This window comes from Lithobates pipiens, unplaced genomic scaffold (assembly GCF_037356315.1).
Source record: "Lithobates pipiens isolate NorthernLeopardFrog02 unplaced genomic scaffold, aLitPip1_a1.2 Scaffold_22, whole genome shotgun sequence".
NCBI classification, from domain to species: Eukaryota; Metazoa; Chordata; class Amphibia; order Anura; family Ranidae; genus Lithobates; species Lithobates pipiens.
In genome coordinates, this window is record NW_027507784.1 from 309,033,243 (window position 1) to 309,046,802 (window position 13,560).

A 13,560-nucleotide genomic window follows, 5' to 3' on the forward strand; every position below is an offset into this window, starting at 1 on the left:
AGCACCCTGATGTTTAGACAGGGTTGCTAGTATATTTACCTGCCAAGTGGTAGTTGCCTTGGCCAATTGATAGGAGGCCAATTGAATCCACCCTAATTCTGGAATTGCTGCACTTCTCTCTTCTGTCATAGGTGGCCGGGTATCTGGTGGCACTAGATGAGACAAGGGCATTGCAAGGACAGATTAGGAATAGATGGGGTGTCTCAGCCAATGGGTAGGGATTTTCTTGGGTCTCTTGGCTGGCTAGGAGAGCCTATTTATTTGGGTGAGGTCAGGTGATCGGGGTTCTGTGCCACCTGGATGGCTGTCTGGGTGAGCGTGTGTTGTGCTGCTCCGTGCTGCTAGGCCAGAGCCTGAGGCCTATCATGGGCACATCCGGCTGCTAGGCTGTCTGAGGGTCTACCCAGAAGCAAGAGAGCAGCGTAGGATGGGATTGCTGCTTGCAGTCCAACCAGAAGTAATGGTTCTGCCAGCCGGAGAACCTGTTATGGTCGGAGTTAGAGGGGAAGCTATCTCCACTAAGGGACCATCCGCCTTACTATCAGGGGCCACTGTGAGTAGCTGAAGCAAGTACCAGAGCAGTATTCTCATCACTGAAGAATTAGGAGACTTCAGCAGATGTCAAGCCAGGGACCCAGCCAGTGAAGGTGACACTTGCGGAGCAATATTGTTTGCCAAGCCAGGGACAGAGCAGGCCAGTGGGGTAACATTTGAGGTGTATCTGCTAGTGGCAAGCTAGAGACCCAGCAGGAACACGTGGGTGACGCTTGAGGAAGATACTCAGTGAGAAGACTGGAAGAGCTCAGGAGATCCAGTGGCAGTGGATCAGCGGGTCTAAGTGATAGACTGGGAGCTTAGTTGAGTGAAGATCTAAAAAGAAGATTGTGGAGGAAATGAAAGAGTTCATTACAATCTTTGTTAGAAACTGTTCAAGATTGTTGCCATAGGAGAAAGCATGTCTACATATGCAGATGTGGTGTCCGGCTGGGTGCATTTTCCTGCATGGCTGTCTACCTATAGAAGTCTGCTAATTAATATTGCAACTACTAAAGGGTGTCCTGACCCTAACCCTCTTTTCCACAGTTCTGTTTAAGAGAAAATAAATCTATTTGCATTCAAGAAGTGTCTGGCGCCCATTAATCTACCTTACATTGCACCAACCATGCATCGTAACCCACTGTACACAGAAGGATGTTAGCTATCCCTAACTCTGGAGGTCACCATTAGGCCTAGAGAGGCCTGGGACTTGGCTACATAGATCACTATTATTAAATAAAATAGCAAACAGGGTTAAAATATCTTGATGTTATAAGTGGTCGGGGGCGGAAGTAATTTTTTTTAAGGTGAATCTGTGCTGAGGTCATGCACACAAAAGTTTTTACTAATTCTGAGCATTCATCTCAGTATCTATATGTACTGCAGAGAAAATAGTTTTCAAAATTCACAACACAGACATTGTTTTTTTTTTCCAATAGAGAGCAGAATGAATTGGCAGCCTGACAACCCTCATGTAAACACAAAAGCTGTTATGGAGATCATACACATAACAAATTTTTATACAACCATAACTGTCTTTCAATTTACTGTCCAAAAAAAAAGATGCAATCGGAAATTAACGTTTGATGCACCATACACTTAAAGCGGGAGTCCGCCGGGAGTCCGCGTTTTTTTTTTTTTTTTTTTAAGCCAGCAGCTACAAATACTGCAGCTGCTGACTTTTAAAATAGTGACACTTACCTGTCCAGCGCGCCCGCGATGTCGGCACCCGAAGCCGATCTCTCCATCGTCTCTCGGGTGCTGCCGCCGCCATCTTGGGTATGGGAATCAGGAAGTGGAGCCTTTCGGCTTCATTTCCCGGTTCCCTACTGCGCATGCGCGAGTCGCGCTGCTCAATAAGGATGGACCCGCTGCCTCTGGGATCTGTGTGTTTCCCAGCAGGCAGCGGGGGACTTTCGGAAAGGGGCGTAATCTACGCCCCTTTCCGCAGAGAGCTATCCCGGAAGTGGGTGCAGATACCTGTACTGTACAGGTACCTGCAATCCCCTCCCCCCTGAAAGGTGCCAATTGTGGCGCCGGAGGGGGGGAGGATTCCAATGACTGGAAGATCCACTTTAGGGTGGACCTCCGCTTTAACAATCATATAAACTTGCAGCTTCTTTCCATCATGACCAATCAGATTCATTTTGGTAAAATTGTTTAGATCAGCTCAAAATCTATTGATGACACGGTGTGTCTTTTTAATAATTTATAGAACCAATCATATGGTCCAGTTCTGTGAAGAATCATTTTAACAGATCATTATATGTATGGCCACCATTAGAAATGACTGACTCGTGACTCTGGAGTCTTTGTTGTGATTTTTTAGAATGAATAGCTTTACATTACAGGCAACTAGAGAAGTCAATGTTTGGACCCTAATCCGTGGACCTTATGGTCACCACTACAAAAACTCTTTTGTATAAAATTACAAAGTCTTTATTTGGAAAGCCATGGAATACATTCCCTCAGTGTACACATGCACCGAGGGGGTGTATCAATAAAAACAAAAGATTAAAAACATAAGGTAGGGACATACACTATATTACCAAAAGTATTGGGACGCCAGCCTCTACACACACATGAACTTTAATAGCATCCCGGTCTTAGTCCGTAGGGCTCAATGTTGAGTTATCCCCCCCTTAGCACCTATAACAGCTTCAACTCTTCTGGGAAGGCTATCCACAAGGTTTAGGAGTCTATGGGAATGTTTGACCATTCTTCTAGAGGTGCATTTTGTGAGGTCAGACACTGATGTTGGACGAGAAGGCCTGGCTCGCGCTCTCCGCTCTAATTCATCCCAAAGGTATTCTATTGGGTTGAAGTCAGGTCTCTGTGCAGGCCAGTCAAGTTTCTCCACTGCAAACTCACTCATCCATAACCTTAGACCATTCAGAGTACGAATCATTAAACACTACTCTCTGAATTTTAGCCAGTTTTCTATCCATTTACAAATTGATCTTTCCAACTGGCCCCGCATCAGGAGGAGAGGGCCGAACTTCTGATGGACCTCGCCAAGGCCAGTTCCAAAAAAAGTGGGGACAGGTTACCTGTCAAAAACAGGTACCCCCTTTCCCCCCCCCCGAAAGCTGTCAAATGTGGCACCAGAGGAGGGAGGAGACAGATAAGCGGAAGTTCCACTTTTGGATGTAACTCTGCTTTAAAGTTCATGTGCGTGTAAAGGCAGGCATAGCAATACTTTTGGCAATATAGTGAATCTTGCACACTATGTCGATTAGGATGGGAACCCTTACAATAACACAGTATTATTAGTACAGACAAAGGATTGTATTCTTGTAACACATAGTTCAGAGGAGGATCAGCTCAACATGTTTTGCGTCGTTTATGCTTCTTCAGAAACAGTAGGTGCAAAAATAGAAATGCCAACTACAGAGAATCCGTTAAAAAGAAGGTTCCTCCCATTGGTGGTATAACATAAGGAGTACCTTGCACCAACATTAGGGCCATACACAGCAACAGATGTTAAAGTGGTTGTGAAGGCTGAAGTTTTTTTTACCTTCATGCATTAAATGCATGAAGGTAAAAAGCCTTCTGTGTGCAGCTACAGCCCACAGCCTTGTTTAATACTCACCTGAGCCCCCTCTCGATCCAACAATGTGCATGGGAGCCTTGGCTGTCCTGGGTCTCTCTCTCCTCATTTGCCAAGACAGCAGTGGGAGCCATTGGCTCCTGCTGCTGTCATTCACAGCCAGTGGGTCAGTGAGGAGCAGGGTATGGGCCTGAGTCAGGGCTCTATGTGTCTTATGGACACATACTGTAGAGCCGGGGTTTGGGAGCGAGCACGCAGCAGTGACCCCATAGCAAATGGCTTTCTATTGGGGCGACTGGTCAAGGAGGACTAGCCAGGAGCAACGGTGAGGGATCCAAGAAGAAGAGGATCAGAGCTGCTCTGTGCAAAATTATTGTACAGATCTGGTAAGTATAAAATGTTTGTTATTTAACAAAAAAACGAAAACAAAAAAAAAACTTTAATATCACTTTAAGGAGACATGAAGCTCAATCAATACTAGAAACCAGATATCACATAACACCTAGAAAGATCCACTATATCCAAAATGAGTCTAGATCCAATAGTACCAATATCACAAAGAAAAATGCAACAGTAGCTCTTAAAACACTGCAGTCGGTGGGGGACTGTCATGAAATGGTCCACCCGTTGGTGGCGCTGTTGATCTCTTGGATTGCAGTACCAGTGTCCACCAGCGGGTGTCTTCTAACACCCAGGGCCTGTAATAAGAGGACATACCTCCTGGTGGCACTATTGGATCCCTGGACTGTAGTACCAGCGCTCACCAACGGGTGTACTCTGGCAGTGTGGAGCAGACAGCACCTGCAGCGATCAGCTGTTACGTGAGGGTAATCAGTAGTCTTATAAAGACCCAGCAAGCCCTAACATGCTTGTCTCAGTATCACACTCTCTCCATGTAACCTGAACCTTTGGACCTGAACCTGGACTTTGTATTTACCTGACCTGTCCCTTCCTGATTCTTAGCCCATCCTGGACCCATCCCTCTTGTCTCCTGCTACCTTGATCCCTGCTCTGCAGCCCATCCATTCGTCCTTACACTTCTACTGTTTCCCCGGTGTTTGACCTCGGCCTGGCTTCTGTTGACGTCACTGGTAGTTCCCATTTATTATATATATATATATATATATATATATATATATATATATATATATATTACTTGTTGTGGTTGGTAGTGCACTGTTTGTTTTCATTTTCCTTTTTATTTATAATAAACACGTTGTTATTTCATTCACATGCGTTTGGGTTCCCTCTGTGCAGTCCACACAGTCTGGTCTAATCACTCCCTGACAGTATACTGAGACCTCCCTGACCAGACGTGGCTGCATTGAGGAACCATCCTGACCTGTTAGTCTGCCAATATGGATTTCAATGAAATAATGTATTATTCTCTGCTGGCAAAAGAGGTTGGTGAATATTGTCGCCAGCTTCTAAAAAGGTGGTCTAGTGACCGGCTGATGGAGACCATCCGATCAGCCCATTCCCTGGTGGATCAGGGCTACATGTTGTTTGGGGATGTTCAGCCCTTAATCCAACTATGTGCAGAGCTAACCCTGACATGTAATTCCAAAGTAAGTGGTGATTTTTCTCCCTCCTTCAATTTGGGCCAAGTTGAATCTCTGGTATGGTTGTTAGAGGATGATCCAGCCTATTTCATGGAATGTTATTCCTCTTGTCCACAACAGGTGTTGTCTGATTGCATCCATTCAGTGCAATCTCTGGTTAGTCAGGCTGTGTGTGAATCAGTGTTTGTTCAACCTGTGCTACAGGCATGGTCAGATCTCCTGCATTTAGCTAAGCCACAACCTTCCAGCCCTGTCATTAACCACCTGCCTTACCAAGTATTTATCTCCCCATTGCCTATGGCAACCTCAGTTACAACCCAGTCTACTCCACTTCCTACCAAATACTACTATCCTGTCACCAAGTGTAGCACCTATCCTGCCTGCAACCCACCTGCCTCTTCTCCTCCACCTGTAACAGTCCCACAAACCCCTCCTCCTGCCACTGTTCCTTGGTCTTCCTTTTGCCCAGATACTTTGTTTTCTCACAGCCCTGCACCTACATACAAAGCTGCAGCGGCTAAGTCAAAAAAGAAACGAAAATTCTTTCCGACCCGCACAATCCTGCCAGTAACCCAACCTGCCTCCGCACCAACCAACCCGGTCCAGCCTGCATGCATGCCAGTTGTATCCGGTGGCCCACCTAAGCCTGTTGTTCCAGCTTGCCAGCCTGTTGTTCCAGCTTGCCAGCCTGTTGTTCCAGCTTGCCAGCCTGTTGTTCCAGCTTGCCAGCCTGTTGTTCCAGCTTGCCAGCCTGTTGCTCCAGCTTCCCAGCCGGATGTTCCAGTTTCCCAGCCGGATGTTCCAGTTTCCCAGCCGGATGTTCCAGTTTCCCAGCCGGATGTTCCAGTTTCCCAGCCGGATGTTCCAGTTTCCCAGTCTGCGGAGTCGGGGCCCGCTACCCAGTCTGCGGAGTCGGGGCCCGCTACCCAGTCTGCGGAGTCGGGGCCCGCTACCCAGTCTGCGGAGTCGGGGCCCGCTACCCAGTCTGCGGAGTCGGGGCCCGCTACCCAGTCTGCGGAGTCGGGGCCCGCTACCCAGTCTGCGGAGTCGGGGCCCGCTACCCAGTCTTCTGAATCAGTGTCCGTTAATTGGCCTGTTAAGCTTGTGCCCGTTATTTGGCTTGCCGGACCAGTGCCTGGTGTCCAGCTCACTGAGCCGGGGCCCGTCACCCAGCCTGCTGGGCCGGGGCCCATTACTCAGCTTGCTGAGCCAGTGCCTGTAATCCAGCTTGCCCTTGCAGTACTTGCTGTTCGGCCTAAGGACCCAGAGATTGCTGCCCAGCTCAAAGACCCAGAGCCTTTGCCCGCTGTCTGCCCTGATGTGCCCTGCACCCAGCTTGACGTGCCCTCATCCATGGTGTGGTTTGAGGCCATTAACTGTGGACAATTACACCTAGCTGGAGCGTCCGGAGGCCGCTCCTTTGAGGGGGGGTACTGTCATGAAATGGTCCACCCGTTGGTGGCGCTGTTGATCTCTTGGATTGCAGTACCAGTGTCCACCAGCGGGTGTCTTCTAACACCCAGGGCCTGTAATAAGAGGACATACCTCCTGGTGGCACTATTGGATCCCTGGACTGTAGTACCAGCGCTCACCAACGGGTGTACTCTGGCAGTGTGGAGCAGACAGCACCTGCAGCGATCAGCTGTTACGTGAGGGTAATCAGTAGTCTTATAAAGACCCAGCAAGCCCTAACATGCTTGTCTCAGTATCACACTCTCTCCATGTAACCTGAACTTTTGGACCTGAACCTGGACTTTGTATTTACCTGACCTGTCCCTTCCTGATTCTTAGCCCATCCTGGACCTGTCCCTCTTGTCTCCTGCTACCTTGATCCCTGCTCTGCAGCCCATCCATCCGTCCTTACACTTCTACTGTTTCCCCGGTGTTTGACCTCAGCCTGGCTTCTGTTGACGTCACTGGTAGTTCCCATTTATTATATATATGTATGTATGTATGTATGTATGTATGTATGTAGTGCACTGTTTGTTTTCATTTTCCTTTTTATTTATAATAAACACGTTGTTATTTCATTCACATGCGTTTGGGTTCCCTCTGTGCAGTCCACACAGTCTGGTCTAATCACTCCCTGACAGGGACTCTATGCAGGAGGACATTGTTAAACAGACCCTCTTGAGATTTGAAGCTACTTTAGTGATTTTTGGCTGGTACTAATCTTGTACTGCTTGCGAAGCGCTCTACATCAACATAAGTGTTTTTAGAACTTCTCTTGCATTTTTCTTGGTAATGTTATTGATCTCTTTAGGTGATATGTGATATCTGGTTTCCAATACTGATTGAGCGCCATGTCTCCTTAACATGATTTGTTGATGTGTATGGCCCTACATGATTCTCCTTATGTTATACCGACCAATGGGACCCTTCTTTTTAACCAATTCTTTCCATTTTCGCACCTTCCTCACCTGAAGAAGGGGAAACTACGCGAAACATGTGAATGGATACCCCTTTGAAGTATGTGTTACAAGAATACAATCCTTTGTTTGTACTTATAATCTAAGGGTTCCCATATTAATCCATACAGGGTGCAAAATATGTTCCAACTCTATATTTTTAATCTTTTGTTTTTAATGATGCACTAAGAGACTTTGTAATTTTATATAAAACAGTATGTATTGTGGCGCCCATAAGGTCCATGGAATACGGTCCAAACATTTTTCTGTAACTTCATGAATTGGGACATGGCACTTGTTTATATTTATGTATACAAGTATCCACGGTGCAACCCAGTGGTTTCTCGTTTAATATTCCAACTGTAAATACATAAATTATGTTTTAGGTGTGCATCAGAATGGTAATTTTTCCATTAATTTTTAGGTTTTGAACTATAGATCTTTAGATTAAGCAGTTTTTCAAGTATTAATTTTTCCTACTTTACATTTATTTTATTTTTTTTATTATTTATTTAACATTTTAGTAACATTTTTGCTGCACTTTGGATTGTGATATTTTTTTATTTAGAAAGTCGCCATTTTCATAATCCGGGCCAAATTCTATATTGGCTGCATGCAGGGTTGGTGTTTTTTGTGACCCATGTGGATGGTTGATGGGGTTTCTATTTAAGGTTGTGATTTACATCTCTTCCCCTCACATTAGTCTGGCCTATGGGGTTTAAATTGGGCTCTACTTCTGTGTAAGGAAGACTATCATTTCTCTTGATATTATCCTGCTGGTAGAATTACTCCTGGTAAAAAGCCTCCCCATCAGCCTGTCGCTTAATCCACCATTTTGGGTTACTATATTGTGAACACCAAGTGGATCCTGAAGGAGCCCAATTTGGGTGAAACATGTGGATCCCACCATCGCCTTTGGCTCTGTTGGTTGTATAACAAACTTGGCAGCATTTTTCCCATGATTTTAGATTGTACTCTCAGATTTTACCTGTGTATAATCAATATTGTTGTTTTATGCATATTGCTCTTTGGTGTGCTATTTTGTGAGGCACACTCAAAATCCCCTATATACCCATGTCTCCCCCAGTGGGAGATTCAGGGATACTATGTTATTTCCATTTTTGATAAAGCAGTTTAAATAAAGGGATACAATTCTTCCATCTTTGCTCTACATTTAAACCGGCAAATATAATCACTAAAGTATATCTAAAGCCAATATTTTTTTTTTCATATGGAGTGGAGAATTGTTAGGCCCTCTGTCAGGTTTTGATTGCTAAAAATAGGATTTTTGAAACAGTTTACCAGTAAAATCCTTTTCTTGGAGTACATCATAGGACACAGAGCCTCAAGTAATTATTTGGTGGGTTATGGGCCTACCTTCAGGTGTTGACACTGGTATAACCAATACAGGAAGTGGTCTCCCCTATATAACCCCTCCTACTTCCAGGAGTACCTCAGTTTTTGTAGCCAAGCAATATAAGTAATATACTCTCACCCCATAAAACAGAGTGGCGGGAGCTCTGTGTCCTATGATGTATTCCAAGAAAAGGCTTTTACAGGTAAGCTGTTTCAAAAATCCAATTTTCTTTATTGTACATCATAGGACACAGTGCCTCAAGTAATTACTTGGTGGGATGTCCCATAGCAATGCTACTTGAGGGGAGGGAGACACAACCCGTAGGGTAACCCCCAGACCTGTGGACCTATACTGCTGCCTGCAGCACACTGCGCCCGAAGGCAATCTCCTCATTCCATCTTACATCCACTTGTAAACATTTTGCAAATGTATCTACCGAAGACCAGGTCTTGCCTTGCAGATTTGAGACATGGAGGCCTGGTGATGCACTGCCCAAGAAGCACCAACTGCTCTTGTAGAGTGCACCTTAACTTGAAAAGGGGGATTTTTTCCCTTTAAATTATAACTTGCCAAATCCACTTAGCGACAGTGGATTTCGACGCTGTCTGTCCTTTTTTTCAGGACCCTCTGGCAGAATAAATAAGACGTCAGTCTTACGAATCTGAGCAGTTTTCTTCAAATAGATCTTCACTGCTCTCACTACATAAAGACAATGTAGTGACTTTTCTTCCCTGGAACATGGTTTTGGGAAAAATGAAGGCAGGACAATATCTTCATTCAAATGAAAGCCTGAAACCCCTTTTGGCAAAAAGCCTGGACGAGGTTGTAACACCACTCTGCCCTCATGAATAATCAAATATGGCTCTTTACAAGAAAGAGCACTTAATTCTGATACCCTCCTTGCTGAGGATATAGCAACTAAAAATACCAGCTTCCTTGTCAAAAGGACTAAAGGAATATGCTGTAACGGTTCGAATGGCTGTTTTTGTAACACAGACAAAACTAAATTTAAGTCCCAAGGGCTTAAGGGTGATTTAACTGGCGGATTAATCCACAGTACTCCTTGCATGAAACACCAGACTAAACAATGCGTAGCAAGCGGTCTTTGAAATAAAATTGATAAGGCTGAGACTTGGACCTTAACCACTTGAGGACCGCCGTATTGCCATTGTACGTCAGCACAATGGCACAGGCAGGCATAATCACGTACATCTACGTGATTGCCTTCCAGCGGGTGGGGGGTCCGATCGGACCCCCTCCCGCTGGATACGGCGGTCCGATTCGGTCCAGGAGCGCTCCGTGATGAGGGGATGGCCGTTGGTTTTCGGCCACCCCCTCTGGATCGCTCCTGGCCAATGAGAAGCTTCCTCCCCTGTGTATTGTTTACACAGGAAGGAGGAAGTGATATCATTCTCCTCGGGGCGGTCTTTTTGACCGGACTACGAGGAGAACAGTAAAAGTAAGTGTGCACCAACACTACACTGACATGTAGGTACACACAGGCACACAAACCCCCCCCGATCCCCCCCCCGATCGCCCCCCGATCCCCCCCCCGCCCCCCCTCCCCCCCCAGTCACAGTGTCACTGATTGCATTGATCATTTCTTTACTGATCAATGCATTCAGTGTCAGTTGTGACAGTAAAAACTGTCAGGACAGTTAGTGTTAGGTCCAGGGTAGCCCCCTATCACCCCCCAATAAAGATTTAACCCCTTGATTGCCCCTAGAGTTAACCCTTTCACCCCCTTTTGCCAGTGTCACTAAGCGATCATTTTTCTGATCGCTGCATGTGTCGCTAGTGTCGCTAGGTAGCTAGTTATTTTTTTAGGTTCACCGCCAGGTTTTTATAGCGCTAGGTACCCCGATATACTACCCAATAATGTTTTTAACCCCCTGATTGCCGCTAGTTAACCCTTTCACCCCCTTTTGCCAGTGTCACTAAGCGATCGTTTTTCTGATCGCTGCATTAGTGTCGCTACAGTCGCTAGGTAGCTAGTTATTTTTTTAGGTTCACCGCCAAGTTTTTATAGCGCTAGGTACCCCGATATACTACCCAATAATGTTTTTAACCCCCTGATTGCCGCTAGTTAACCCTTTCACCCCCTTTTGCCAGTGTCACTAAGCGATCATTTTTCTGATCGCTGCATGTGTCGCTAGGTAGCTAGTTATTTTTTTAGGTTCACCGCCAGGTTTTTATATCGCTAGGTACCCCGATATACTACCCAATAATGGTTTTAACCCCCTGATTGCCGCTAGTTAACCCTTTCACCCCCTTTTGCCAGTGTCACTAAGCGATCGTTTTTCTGATCGCTGCATTAGTGTCGCTACAGTCGCTAGGTAGCTAGTTATTTTTTTAGGTTCACCGCCAGGTTTTTATAGCGCTAGGTACCCCGATATACTACCCAATAATGGTTTTAACCCCCTGATTTCCGCTAGTTAACCCTTTCACCCCCTTTTGCCAGTGTCACTAAGCGATAATTTTTCTGAACGCTGCATCAGTGTCGCTAGTGTCGCTAGGTAGCTAGTTATTTTTTTAGGTTCGCCGCCAGGTTTTTATAGCGCTAGGTACCCCGATATACTACCCAATAATGGCTTTAACCCCCTGATTGCCGCTAGTTAACCCTTTCACCCCCTTTCACCAGCGATCACAGTATAAGTGTCACTGGTGACGCTGGTTAGCCAGTTAGTTATTTAGGTTCCCCGTCAGGTTTTTATATAGCGCCAGGGACCCCCATATACTACCTAATAAAAATTTGAACCCCCTGATTGCCCCTAGTTAACCCTTTCACCACTGATCACCGTATAAGTGTTACGGGTGACTCTGGTTAGTTTGTTTTTTATAGCATTTTATATTCAAATCCGGAAGGCAGTGCTTGGTTTTCGGGGTCCCGTACGTGGCTAGGCTCCCAAAAAGTCCCCCACATGTGGTATCCCCGTACTCGGGAGAAGCAGCAGAATTTATTTTGGGGTGTAATTTGACTTCTGCACATAGCATGTGTGAGCAATATATCATTTAGTGACAACTTTGTGCAAAAAAAAAAAAAGTTTGTAATATTCCCGCAACTTTTGGCAAAATATAAAATATTCCATGGACTCAACATGCCTCTCAGTAAATAGCTTGGGGTGTCTACTTTCCAAAATGGGGTCATTTGGGGGGGTTTTGTGCTATTTTGGCATTTTATGGCCTTCGAAACTGTGATAGGTAGTGAGGAGTTAAATCAAAAATTTGCACCCTTAGAAATCCTGAAGGTGGTGATTGGTTTTCGGGGTGCCGTGCGCGACTAGACTCCCAAAAAGTCCCACACATGTGGTATCCCCGTACTCGGGAGAAGCAGCAGAATGTATTTTGGGGTGTCATTTCACATATGCCCATAGCATGTGTGAGCAATATATCATTTAGTGACAACTTGGTGCAAAAAAAAAAAAGTTTGTAATATTCCCGCAACTTGTGGCAAAATATAAAATATTCCATGGACTCAACATGCCTCTCAGTAAATAGCTTGGGGTGTCTACTTTCCAAAATGGGGTCATTTTGGGGGGTTTTGTGCTATTTTGGCATTTTATGGCCTTCGAAACTGTGATAGGTAGTGAGGAGTTAAATCAAAAATTTGCACCCTTAGAAATCCTGAAGGTGGTGATTGGTTTTCGGGGTGCCCTGCGCGACTAGACTCCCAAAAAGTCCCACACACGTGGTATCGCCATACTCGGGAGAAGTAGCGGAATATATTTTGGGGTGCAATTCCACATATAACCATGGCATGTGTGAGCAATATATCATTTAGTGACAACTTTTTGTAAAAAAATTTTTTTTTTTTTTTTTTTGTCATTATTCAATCCCTTAGGACAAAAAAAATAAATATTCAATGGGCTCAACATACCCATCAGCAATTTCCTTGGGGTGTCTACTTTCCAAAATGGGGTCATTTGGGGGGGATTTGTACTGCCCTGCCATTTTAGCACCTCAAGAAATGAGATCGGCAGTCATAAATTAAAAGCTGTGTAAATTCCAGAAAATGTACTCTAGTTTGTAGACGCTATAACTTTTGCGCAAACCAAAAAATATACGCTTATTGACATTTTTTTTACTAAAGACATGTGGCTGAATAAATTTTGCCCTCAATGTATGACTAAAATTTAGTTTATTCGATTTTTCTTATAACAAAAAGAAGAAAATATATTTTTTTTTCAAAATTTTCGCTCTTTTTCCATTTATATCGCAAAAAAAAAAAATCGCAGAGGCAATCAAATACCATCAAAAGAAAGCTCTATTTGTGGGAAGAAAAGGACGCAAATTTCGTTTGGGTGCAATATTGCATGACCGCGCAATTACCAGTTAAAGCAGCGCAGTGCGAAATTGCAAAAAGACCTCTGGTCCTTAAGGTGTTTATTGGTCCGGAGCTGAAGTGGTTAATAGTACTCAGGGCCAACTTCATCTCTACGAGTAATTGTAGAAAGGTAAGAATTCTGCCTATGATATATCTCCGAGGGTACCAACCCTTGGATTCACACCAGGAAACATAAGCTTTCTAGACTCTATAATATACAGCTCTAGAAGCTGGCTTCCTAGCATTAATCAAAGTAGAGATAAATGACCTGGAAAGCCCACGTGGGTCTCAATAGCCAAGCCTTTAAATTTAGCGTTTGGCTT